Here is a 13,209-nt window from a genome sequence, read left to right as displayed (position 1 = left end):
TGGGGTCCCTGGGCTCTGCTTCAATGCAAATCCAGACTTTCATCTAGTGAAGGTTACATGGATGACCCTAAGTTCGATGTTTTTATCCTCACCACCTCGTTTTGTCCTCAGCGTGTTCTGGAAATTTGTTTGATCTCCTTCATTCTATAGGTGGGGAAACTGAAGCTCAGGAGTAAAGGGCTTGTCCAGGACCACCTAGCTGGTGAGCAGCTCTTCCCCACCTAGGGCAGAACTTGAACCACTTGTCATGCTTTTCTCCTGTTGCTGTGTCTGATGATGTCAGGAATATCTAGATAACAGCGTAAATACATACACTGGTCGACCACCTGTGGCTATAAAGCGGTTGAGCCTTGTCTCACTCCGCCCCGCAGCAGTATGCATGATCCCCATCTCACAGCAAAGGTTACTGAAAATTTAATATGTCAGTGGGTTGGCAAGCCACACGGCCACGAAACAGCTGGGCTTCTTAACTTAACTCACCTCTTACTTTAGCCTGATAGTTCATTTCCATATTTGGAAGAAATCCATTTGTTTCTGGATTATCTTTATTTCCCCAGAGTCATTTTTCAAGTATAACTATTTAATATGGAAAGCTATTTTTGTTCATTCTGGAGTTAAAAAAGGGGGGGGTTGGTGGTGGTGACATTTGATGGATTAAATATTAGTTGAGCCATAATCCAAGACCCTGTTTTTATTCTCTTAATTTGTAAGCAGACCACCAAACCACGAAGTTTGACTTTTGTTGAGGAACAAAAATATTTAAAATGGCCACAACATTAAAGTTGCAAAATATTTGCAGCAACATTTTTCTATAAGCTTTAGTCTTACTCTTTAGTATTATCACATTTGACATAATTACACCCTGTAAATACCTCAAACTTGTAATGACATCCTTTCAAGAATTATTACTAATTATTATACTTGATGTGACAAATTAAACATGTTGTTTGACGTAATTATACTAAATAATTCAAAATGCTAATTATGCTTAGAAATAGCAATTAGCATAATTAAGTTAAAAAAATAAGCTACTGTAAATTTTGCTACTGATTCAGTATCACAAACTGGAATTTTCTAGATTTTAATAAAGATTGACTGATGTGACTTATAAAATTATAACTTTAATCAAAAATGATGAGACATTTCCAGTAGCTTCAAGAGCCCTGGAAGAAACGATAAGAGAATAAAAGCTTGGTGGCTAGGGATTGTGCAAAGGGCCAAGTCTTTAGAGGCAGCCAGACTTGAGTGTGAGTCCCCCCCCCGCCCCCGGCCACCACTACCTGGGTGACTCCAGTCTAGAGATGCATTCCTTTGAAATATTTTTTTTTCCCTCTACAAATAGGTGTTATATTTGCCTCTAAGCCTGATGTAGACATTAGGATCTTGGAGAGATTTTAGTACCCTCATGCTCATTGTAACACTATTTCCAACAGCCAAGATACGGAAACGACCTTAGTGCTTATCAAAGGATGAATAGATAAAGAAAATGTGGCATAGTCATACAACAGAATATAATTCAGCCAGTAAAAAGAAGGAAATTTTGCCACTTGACAATACAGATGAATCTTGAGAACATTATGCCAAGGGAAATAAGCCAATCACAGAAAGACAAATATCATACAATTCCACATATACAAGGTAGCTAAGAGAGTCAAATGCATAGATTCTAAGAATGGAATGGTGGTTGCCAGGGGCTGGGGGGAGGGGGGAATGGCGATTCACCAATCAACAGGCATAAAGCTTCAGTTCAGGGAAATAAATAAGCTATAGAGATCTACTGTGAAGCATGAGCCGATAGTCAACCATAACGTATCGTACGTTAAGTAATTTGTAAGAAAGTAATTCTCATATTCAGTATTCTTACCACAGTAAAAGATTTTTTTTAAAAGAATAACCTAAGGATGTAAAGTGCCTGACACAATGCATGACCCCCAGGGCTCAATAAATTCAGGTCTCCTGAATCTTGCTCATTAAAGGTAAGGATATATTGACTATAAAATTCCTAGGCTACCTGGAGACAAAAGAAGAAAGGTATAAGGTGGAGATATATATATCTTAAATATATATCTATATCTATATAGATATAGATATATATTTTAAGAATCAATGGTCTGGGTGGCTCAGCCGGTTAAGGGTCCTACTCTTGGTTTCGGCTCAAGTCTTGATCTCAGGGTCAAGAGATGGAGCCCAGGGTCTTGCTCCCTGCTCAGACTCTGCTTGAGGTTCTCTCTCTCCCTCTGCTCCTCCCCCCCCCACTCTCACTCTCTCTCTCTCTCTCTCTCAAACAAATAAATAAATCTTTAAAAAGAAAAAGACTCATTGATCTGAAACGGAAAGGAAACGGTCTCTAATTTGTTGACTTGTGAGGACGTGGTGAGGTGATATTTGTAAACGTGTAACTACTAGAGTGTCTGGCACTTAGTCAGGTCTGCACAAATGATGGTTTCTTTTCCATTTGAAATCCATTTTTAAACTTGAAGCAGGAACGTTTCATAACAGCCGAAGGCTAGTGAATAAGTTGATGCAGGATTTGAACCCAAGTCCGAGACTGACAGTCTCTGCATTATGCTGTTCTGCCATGAAGGGGGCTGCACTTCGGTGTCAAGGTCACCCCTCCTCTCATTCTTCTGGTGTGTTCCATCCTCCCGTGTCCCAGCTCCAGCCGCCCGTGGGGCTTCAGATCACAGACAAGGCGGGGAACATAGTCGAGCTACCACCCCCGTGGGAAAGTGATCCACCCATCCATTCCTAATGCCAAACCAGCATCCCTGAGATGTCAGAGCTGGAGAGCTAAGCACCACTTTTATTTGAATCTTGACAACTTTCTCCTTATTTGTAAAACACTGTGATAAAGTAACTTTTTGTCTAGGTGAGACAGCTTATCAGACATTTCATGGGGAGGAACGACGGCCAAAGGCACACATTTTTTTCTCCAAGATAAAAAGACACCGAGACAGAAGCTTGTTCGGATGTAGATGAGCTGACTGGCAGAACTCTCCCTGCCGAGGTTGGAGGAGGTCCTATCAGCTCAGGAGCCGGAGCCAGCAGATACGTCTTGGCTTCTGCTCCAGGTCAGTCAGGGAGCTGGGGATAAAAGACTGGACCACTCGACCTACCTGAGACCTTGAACTCCACGATGCAGATGGGTTTCTGAGTCCGAAGTGAGGGAAGATCAAAACAACACGAGCACGCATTTTTAAAACCTGACTACGTGCAAGTTGACTTCTGCTCAGCACGATGTCTGAGAGAGGGATGAGGTGAGGTTGTTACACTGTTGAAAAGACACATTGCTTACAAGGTTATCCCAGGGATGCAGCATGAAAAACATGATACCGAACAAGAATCGGGAGAAATGATTTAAATCCTAAGAAAGAGATATAGTGATTTAATCCATTAATCATTAAGTGAATTCACTAGATACCTTTTACTCACTACTGACAGGGGTGCAAAGGGGTGTGTGTGTGTGTGTGTGTGTGTGTGTGTGTGTGTGTGTGTGTTACACTTCCTGGCCCTCAAGAAGATGATGGACTGGGGAGGAACCAATTTTGGAGACAGATGGGATGGGACTCCAGCTTTTTTCACCTCTGCTGGGTGATCTTGGGAAGGTTTCTTAACTTCTCTGAGTTTGAAGTTACTCAACTATGAAATGAATGAGGCTCAGAGGAATGGTGTCTATGGCACAGAGTTGGTAGTGTCAACTGTGAATGGCCTCTTCCTGCTGCTCCTCAGAAATCCTCCATGAGCTCGTGCTGGTTACCCTTCTGCAAGATGCATTTTGGCTCCATTTCCTCTTAAGCTCTGCCATTTACACAGCAGCCTAAGCGAATATACTTGGTATTTATTCTTCACCCATTCCAAATGTCCAAGCCCAACTTTCCTGGTGTCTGTGCATAACTGCATGAAACATCCCAATTACAGAAATGTTAAGCATAGAATGTAGAATCTGGAGGCAGAAAACTCAAGTTAGAGTCTGGCTTTGCCAATTACATGGCAGGTGGCCCCGGGAGCGCCACTAATCTTCCCTGAGTTGGAGTCCATCATTTGTAGAATGTGAGACTGTTAGCACACTGTGGGAGGGAAGAAGCCCGGGCACGAAGGTGGTAGACAGGACAGACCATGATATGATGCTAGCTGAGACCAGCAGAAGCACCGGGGGTGGGGACAAGATTGCACAATAGAAAGAATTCTGAAAGAAGATCAGGCAACAGTCCACTGATCACTGTAGGGACCTGGGCAGTGGCAGAGGTCAAGTTTGGTTGGCAGGTCTGCATGAACAGAAACAGCTGGGAGAGAAAGGCCAATGGGCGAGAGTGTGGAATGTCTGGGGACAGACTCTGGGTTTTGTGCTCAATGTGCTGAGTCATGACATACCGAGCGCTCCTTGGACGTCAGTCCCTCGGGCTGGTTTGGTGCCAGGGATGTAAGTGTGAATCATCATCCCGTAGAGGTGATAACCTGGATGAGATCTCCACAGCAGAGACGGGAAATCAGAGTTCTGGGCCCTGTTGCCATGGGATGTGGACCAAATGGAGCAAGTAAAGAGAAGCAAGATGGCAGGACCGGAGAAACAGAAAGTAACCAGAGCAGTGCATTGCCACCAGAGCCTAGAGACCAATGCAGGGAAGCAGAGGATGGCAAATACAGAGGAAGGAAGGATGGAGAAAGAGAACCCGTGTTGAAAGCAGTAGAGGTCTGGAGGAGGAGAGATGGAGGAAAGGTGCCCGCCCGGCGGGGCCATGGGGAGACTCTCTCTTTTCGGCTCTAGCGCTTGTTCTGCACACCAGTGGCAATGAGAACACCCCCTGTAGGGGATTTGTATACTGTGTTGGCTATAGGCTTTTCTTCTCAAAAGGGATCCATTGTCTGATAATAATAATAATAGTAAAAAGGTAGACAATAATGGGACACCAGGGTGGCTCAGTTGGTTAAGCATCTGCCTTCAGCTCAGGTCATGATCCCAGGGTCCTGGTATCAGCCCTGCATTGGGCTCCTTGCTCATCAGGGAGTCTGTTTTTCCCTCTGCCAGCTTCTCCCACCGCTCCTGCATGTGCGCTCTCTCTCTCTTTCTCTCTGACAAATAAATAAAGTCTTAAAAAAAAACAGCAGACAATTACTACTTCAGGCCACTACTCAGTACCCACTACCCTAACCGAGTTCCCATATAAATGTGCCATTTTCTCCTCCCATGACCACTCTCTCCTGGTTTCTCAGCCTAGTGTGGATGGTGTCTCCAGCTTCCTCTGATTCCTATTCCTTCGGATTTGCCTCCAGGCATTTTGTACCAAGGCTCTCCTTAGTAGCCCTGGGGCACCGAAACTCCAGGTGGTGGCCCTTCCAGGGCTGAGCTGGGAAGGTAGCAGTAGATAGCACTCCAGCTTCAGTTCAGTGAAGAATCCACGTCCAGGAGGTTTGGGAATAAGTGTGAAATGATATCCAGATGATATCATTAGCATGGCAGTGCTTGAGAGAAAACGGCAAGGAGGAAAACCAGGATGCGGGCGTGGCAAGATGAAGGGAAATGCAGGTTTGTCTTGACGGGTCTTTTCCAGATTGGAGGGAACACAGGCCTGCTCTAGGTGCGGAAAAGGCCGTCAGAGGAAATCAAGAACGGAAGTGTGTCAGAGAGCTGGAGAGCGAGCGAGCACGCGGAATGCCAGAGAGAACACCGGCAGAGGGGGAGCTGAGAGCAGGAAGGCCCATCTGGCAGAAGGTAGTGAAGTCCTGATTATCACTTAGACGTTGCTGAAGGAAGAAGGGGAGGACGAGGAGAGCGGGGAGTTATCCGGGGGTGGGAAGAAGTGAGGTTCCTTCACTCCCAGCCTGGGAATCTGGGTTATATCAAACACAACAGGAAGAATGGAAGGGAGGGAAGAGGTGGGAAGTTTACTGAATGTTTTTGGCACTTATATCCATTAGCTTATTTAATTACCATAGTATTAACCCACATATGTTGACATGACTAAGAGATATTAAAAAGCTGTCCTCAAAGGCAAATTATAGCTTGTGGTCCAGCCAGGATTTGAATCTGGGTCTATCCCACTCCATAGATTACATTTTTCCTTTTTTTTTTTTCTTTCCTATCTAGCCATGCTTCCTTCTCCTACTGTCTTCAAGTTTTTGGTTAGTGAATTTACACAGGGACAGGAGTTCTGTGGTCTCACAAACCACCAGCCAAGAAGTGTCTTTATATTTGTTCACAATTACAAATGCCTAAGAAAGTGATTTTATTTCTTGGAATCAAAAGAAAATATCAATCAAAAAATCTCTTTCTCTTAGATTTCCTTCCTCAGCTTCGTGCCACCATGTTGCCAATAGATCCGGTTCAAAATCTGAGTCATCCCAGACCCCTCCTTCTCTTGCATGAACACGTCCCATGATGTCACTGCCTAAATGTCTCTCACATCCAGTCCCTCTCTCTTCTCTTGCTTTGGGTCCCCACCTTCCCATACTCGGAAGACTTGAACAAACTTCTCCAGCTTTTCGCCGTGCCAGTCCTCATCTCCTCTCCCTATCACCATTATCCTACACGATTTTTGACATTAGGATCTGTGTCGCATTCTCAAAATTCTTCTGTCGTCTTATATCTGTGCTCATATTAGTCTCTTTTTGGGGAGACCATCTACTCCTTCTTCCACCCAGGTGCACCTGGCAAACATCTCTTTGGCCTTCCATCCCTTCTAAGGAGCCTTTCCTGACCTATTATCTGCAACCCCATGCCCCCCAAAATTATGTTCTACTCCCTGCACAGAATTTCACCAAAAAACCCATAACGTACCTCTGTACTACTTGCTGATGTGTCTCCGACCTTCCCTGACCTGGGAGCACCTTGAGCCTGACAGCATTCCAATTTATTCTTGTAGCCCAGCCCTCCGTACTGTGTGCCAAATGGATACAACCATCAGTCAATTGGGATTGACCTTTGGCTAAACAACCACATAGTTTTTTTTTTTCTGGTCTACATTGGAATTTGTTACAATGTCTATTGGAATTAAAGCCTTTATAAATAATAACCTCACAAAACTTTTTTATTGTGTTTGTTTTCTTGCATGCATTGTTCTGCCCATCAGTTTAGATCGGAATTAGCATGACAGCCCCAGCCTCCCATAAGTGGTGCGATCAAGACCTCGGATAGATTTCGAGTATATTTCCTTATTAGGAAATCACGGTGATTTCATGAAAGTCACAAAGGAAATGTTTTTACTGAGAAATCACATGTTATAACTAACGAGGAAAGGAAAAAAATATGTATTTTTAAATCCCACATACTAACACTATGCCTAACAATGAAATTACGTATTCAGGAAATTCTAAGCTTATACGTGGCCTAGTTGAACAGAGAGATGTTAATTCGTCTGAACCCCTGTGTATAAAAACACATCAGAAATGATAATGGCTTGCAGCACTGTGCCTCTTGTCGGTTCCAGAGGCACTTTCTCATGTAATCCTCACAATGGGTAGGTAGCTTTCACCTGTTGAACAGAAATGGAAACTGAGGCTCTGATGTGTTAAGTGACCTGTCTGAACACTTGCAGCGATCAGCAGAGAGCCAAGTCGTGAGTGCAGTTCGATTCTTGCCGCTGCAGAGCTGTACCCTTGGGTGATGTATGGGCCATGAGTTATAATCCAAATAAATCAGCTTAGAGGTTAGTATGAAATCATTTCCATAATTACTGAAAAACATGATAGAAGCTCCTTGACTGTCTTTGAAACTCTCTTCAATAAGTCCTTCAAAAGAGTATTTTTACATAAAGGACAAAAGGAGTGAAATAAAGCTTAAAGACACAAGCTACTTTGGTTCAAGTCCTGGCTTTGATCACAAATTCACTGTTTGACCTTGAAAGAGTCCTTTTTTCCAAACTTGATCCCAGTCAAATGCGGTGTTTAGGTTTGCTAATTTCAAAAGTACACCCATCTCTAACTACCTTATGTTATGGGAAAACAGATGGCAAAAGCAAAGAAGAAAAGATTTAGGATATCCTCTTAATGGCCAATTTTTAGACTAGGAAGGGTCCTCGGGCAAGGTTGGTGGCAGCTGACCAACACCCAGAACCCATAGGTATTCGTTTTTAAGTAAGTAAATGAATTAATGAATCAGTTAACCATTCTTGTATGTTTACTTGGGTTTAATTTTTCAAGAAATGTGTCTTCTTGTGGATGCTTTATATATATCCGATGTGTCTTAGCCTCTACCAATACACGGGCAATATAAATTGCTGGTATCAGGATAACATCAGGACAAAGTAAGAGAAGTTGTGCTAAAGGAAAAAGAATTCACAGTACATATCAGTGAGCAATATCTCAGCTCAGCTGGGGCGGAAGGATGAGTGTTGGCAGGACTCTTAGGAATCACTGACTCCATGAGAGTTGATATCCTTTCATTACAAGTTTTGTCCACAATCAAACCTCTTCTTCCTTTAAAGGCAAGAATATTGGGAATGTTGTCTTTCTGCCTGACAAATGCCAAGGAGATACGAATCCACATGGCCCAGGACTTCAGCGGAGAGTCTTTCAAATAGTCTTATAAAGACCCTGACATCACGTTCAGAATTTCCTCCTTACTACCATACACCATAATTTTTACTTATTGGGAAGGCAAGCTCTGCTCATTTCTATAATGCATAGCTTTCTGATCTTAGTTACATACTCAACAGCTCTCTCTGATCCTAGGTTTTGATAATAATTTCTTCAATTCCTTTTCATTCAATGAATTCATCCTTAAGCAAGATTTGTGGGTCAAGAGCTCGATTTGGGGCATTTGGACAACACGTTCCAAACGCCAGGCTCTTCTGGGCACTAGACACACTGTGGTAAACAAGGACACAATCTCTTGCCCTTGACGTTTTTTCCAGCGGACAGGGAAGACCAGTATGTAAAAAGCAAATGCTATTTAATCTGATATGTGTTATAATAAAAAGAGAGTGCATGGCACAACGAGCCCTAAGAGGAAGGCCGCCTAATTCAGAGGAAGAGAGGACTGAGTCAGCACAGACTGTGGTGCGTGATGATAGCACACTAAAATCTTAGCGACTCACAACACACCTGAATCTCGTACTCACTTCACATGACAATCACAGACGGATTTAGGGTTGGCTCCGCACCTTCTTTATTCCAGAATCCAGGCTGAAGGTGTATCCCCTGCCTGGAACACGTGGATCTCCCACCACAGGACATGCGGTGGAATGGCATGAGGGGTCAGAAGTGCCCCTTGTCGCTTCCTGCTACCTTTTAAAGCAAGTCACATGACCAAGACTGACATTCAGGTTAAGGTTTAAGGCTCCGCGTGGAAGGGCCCCATAAGCAATGGCACTGAATATTTTGAAAAATAGTACAACCAACCACTGGGGGAAATGCCTGTTATTTATTACGGCTAGAGCATAAGGTGAGATGGAAGGTCACTGAGAAATGAGACTTGATATTAAGGCAGAAAATAGATAATGAGGGATTTTGTTGTACAAAGAAGCTTGGACCAGGAATGATTATAAAATTGGTAAGTCTTTGCCTGGCTGTGCGGGAAAGGGATAGGATAGTCAAATCCTGTCTGTGTTGTGGAAAATGGTTCGTTGACAGCACACTGCTGGCAGGAGCAGAGAAGAGGCGACGGGAGTCTGAGCTCGGGAGTTGAGGTGGGAATGGAAAGGAAAAGAGAGCCATGAGAGCTTGAGAAAGGGCTTTGACCACACTGTGCATGGACCAGACCCATGGAGAGAACACAATTTTTTTTCTTTTTTCCATGACATGATATGTTACTACTAATAAAATGTCTGCCTTACTTGCAAATTACAACAGAGGAGAGACAATAAATACTCCTCGTCAGGCTCTGTGAGTTCCCAGACGATCCGAAGAGTCTTTGCCTCAGTGACGCTCTCGCAGGCGCAGTATGGACAGGGAGAGATGAAAAACAGAAGCCAGATCTGCCGCGCGATCCCAGAATTGCACAGGATTGCCCTGCTTGTTTGCACAGCACCTCACAACTCACGGAGCAGGATTGGGAAAGCTGCGGGGGCTCTGGAGGGAGACAGACCTGAAATTCAGTCCAGCTGGACTACTTACAAGCCAGTAGACCTTGGGCAATTTACTTCATTTCCTTGAGCCAATTTCTTCATCTAAAAGGAAGGAAGGAGAGGGAGAGGGAAGGAGGGAAATAAAGAAGAAAGGAAGGTATAGTCGTCAAGGTTCCCCAGGGAAACAGACCGGCAGGAGAGAGAGAGAGAGAGAGAGCGCGCTGTTTTAAGGACTTGGCTCCAGTGATTATGGACTCCTGGCAAATCTAAAATCTGATGGCGTACGTCTGTAGGCTGGACACGCAAGCAAGAATTGCAGTTGAACTTCAAAGGTTTTCTGCTGGCAGAATTCCTTCTTGTTCAAGGGAGACTAATCTTTTGTTCCGTTCAAGCCTTCAGCCCATTGGACAAGGCCAGTCGACCCAGTGGAGGGCAATCTGCCTCAATCCAAGCTCAACCATCTAAAACGTGAATCTCATCCAAGAAAACACCTTCACAGAAACATCCAGAAAAATGTTGGACCGAATATCTGGGCTCCGCAGCTCAGCCAAGTTGACACATCAAATTAACCTTCGCAGAAGGGAAAGGACAAGAAAGAAAGAGATGAAAAAGAAAAAGAAGAAAAAATGCACCATTCTCCGGAAGGCCCAGAACCTGGTAGCAGCTCACCAAAATGATGCTTATTTTATTATTTTTATCATCATTATATCATTTTTTTCTGTTCATCCATCTTTTATTTATTTATTTATTTATTTTTACAGACGATGAAAGTGAGATTCGGACATGCTACATGCCAGCTTTCTATTTTGTCTGTCTTGTTGGGGTCGTTCAATCACTGGATATGTGTGGTCATTTATCAGACTGCAGCTCATTCTGAGACAGAATACCCAGGTTTTGTATGTAACTGACGTCATTCCCTGTTCAGCAAGACCAATCAGAATGACCAGTTGCGAGTACAATTGAATTCATTTGTAAATAACAGAAACAAAAACTGACCTAGTTTATGTTATCGAGTGGGGCTCCAGACTCCATTTCTGCTTAAGGGGAGCTAAGATGGCCAAGGGGCTTTGTTCCATGTGGACATCACCCATTCATTTGCTGATTTAACAGGACATTATAAACATTATATCCTGGCTGCCTAGCACAGCGCCCGGCTTTGAAAGGACCCAGAAAAGTAGAACACGCAGCATGTACTGAATTCTCACATTCTTGCCATCGTATTTATGTCTGGGACCTAATTTTACCCTCGTTTTATTTTCAGCTGGATTAAACTTTGGGAGATATTAGTCTTCCTGGTTTTTCTTTGTCTGTTTTCAATGATGGATAGGTTGTAAGAGGACAGAGTGCTGCAGTCCTGCCTCATGGTTATGCAGATGAAAAGCTGAAACATCACAGAAGAGTGGCGTCGCTGTCTTGGACAAGCGCTGCGCAGTGGGAGGAGCCCGCACATCCGACTACCCGCACCCAGTGGGGAGAACGCAGCTCAGGGCAGCATCAAAATATCCATAAAGACAGCTCAATGACAACTAGCCCCTCTGGAGGGCCAGAGGGTCCAGGGCAAGCCCAAATCACACAGCTCATCAGTAGCAAAGCCAGGTCCGAACACCCACAGAACCGGGTGCGATGCGCTGTCCTGACTTCCGTCCTAGCACGCCTCCCCAGCAGGTGCAGCCCCGCCCCAGAGATGAGCGCTGGAGACAGCAGGGCAGTAGTGGCATAAGAATAAGCTTTGAGTCAGAAAAGAAAGATAAAAAGGCCTTGGGTCCCAACTTTGCCACACGTTGAATGTGCACTCTTGGGGAAGTGACCCGCCCAGCCTCTGGGTTGGGAATAGGAATGCTGACTGTGCAGGGCTCGCCCAAAGGAACCATGGCGTGACTGTACATAAGGTGCCAGCCCAGCACATCGTAGGTTCTCCGGATGGGGTGCTTATACTTAGTACTTTCTCAGCCCCGTTATGCACAGCACTCTTAGGGAGCTATGGAAAGGAATCTTCTGCTTTACCAAGAATTTGGCAATTATCTCTCTCTCTGGACACAGCCATCCTCTTTTGATCTGAGATTGACAAAGAGGCTATTCTGAGGACTAATTACCGAACACATCCGGCGAGTGCCCCTCTCCCACCCACACACAGTTATTGGAGCTGTAATGGGCCATGCCGACAGCCTGGCCATGTGGCCTCAAACCTCTGGTACCTGTTGGCAGCAGTTGCCCATAGCAACAGCGAGGGGAGGGGAGCTGTGAAGAAGGAAGTTACTAACGGTGTCTGTGTTTGGTTTTGTTTGTGAATTCTCGTCTTCATGTGTATGTATGTGTGAGGGAGGGTGTCGTCGGGAGTGAGGGGAGTCATGTGGCGATAGTTGGAGAGGTACTTCCTGTTTGTGTTCATTGTGATGTATCATTTTTTTAAAAAAAGGTCTAGCTGGAGAAACTGCTTATGCCCATTTATTTGCAAATACGTATGTAAGAAGTGGAGACCCTGCTTCATCTCACTCCAGGTTATTCGACTCCCCTTGGGGGGATGGTTCATGCTTCCCTGGGGCTTTTGCAAGATGAATTTGGAGAGGAGCGAGGCTGAAGCCCATGACAGCACAGGCTGTGGGATCACCATAGGGAGACCAAAGCAGTAAAGCAGACCCAAGGCTGCTGGAAGTGGGAGCTGGGATGGTCCAGGGTTTGCCATGTCTGCATAAGGGAGCTACCAATGAGATGCTCTGTGTCGTCAGACCACCATTCCTCCAAGCCTGGGGATTTACCAGGAATTTCTCTCGCTGGCATAACTTTGAGCACCTCACCAGTCTGTCCATGTCTCAGATCTTGGGACGTTTAGCCATCAGGTAAGAATAGCTTTTAGCTTGCCATTACCATAAGGATTCACTGTGGCCTAGAAAGTTCCCAGCACAATGCCTGACTTCTTGTGGGACTCAACAAAGGCACCTTTTGTCCCTTTAAGGGAACACACCGTGATGGAGCAGTGTGAAGACCCGCGGGGCAGAGAACATTTCCTGTCTACCTTTCTTGCCTGCTTACCTGTGTGGTTCCCATCAGCTACAGCCAAGATTTGGCCACTCCCTGGCTACATGAAGACCTGGGTCCGTCCTTGCACCTTCTGAGCTGCTTTTTCTTGGTTTGTAAATGGAGCTAAGGGTGCCCGCTCCTGTCGGCTGGAGCTTCCAGAGTGCTGGGTGTGATGTCACACAAAGCCCCC

The sequence above is a fragment of the Ursus americanus genome, chromosome 7, assembly GCF_024610735.1.
Source record: "Ursus americanus isolate L20-20 chromosome 7, mUrsAme1.1.p, whole genome shotgun sequence".
Classification (NCBI taxonomy): Eukaryota; Metazoa; Chordata; class Mammalia; order Carnivora; family Ursidae; genus Ursus; species Ursus americanus.
Note: the sequence above shows the minus strand (reverse complement) of the source record.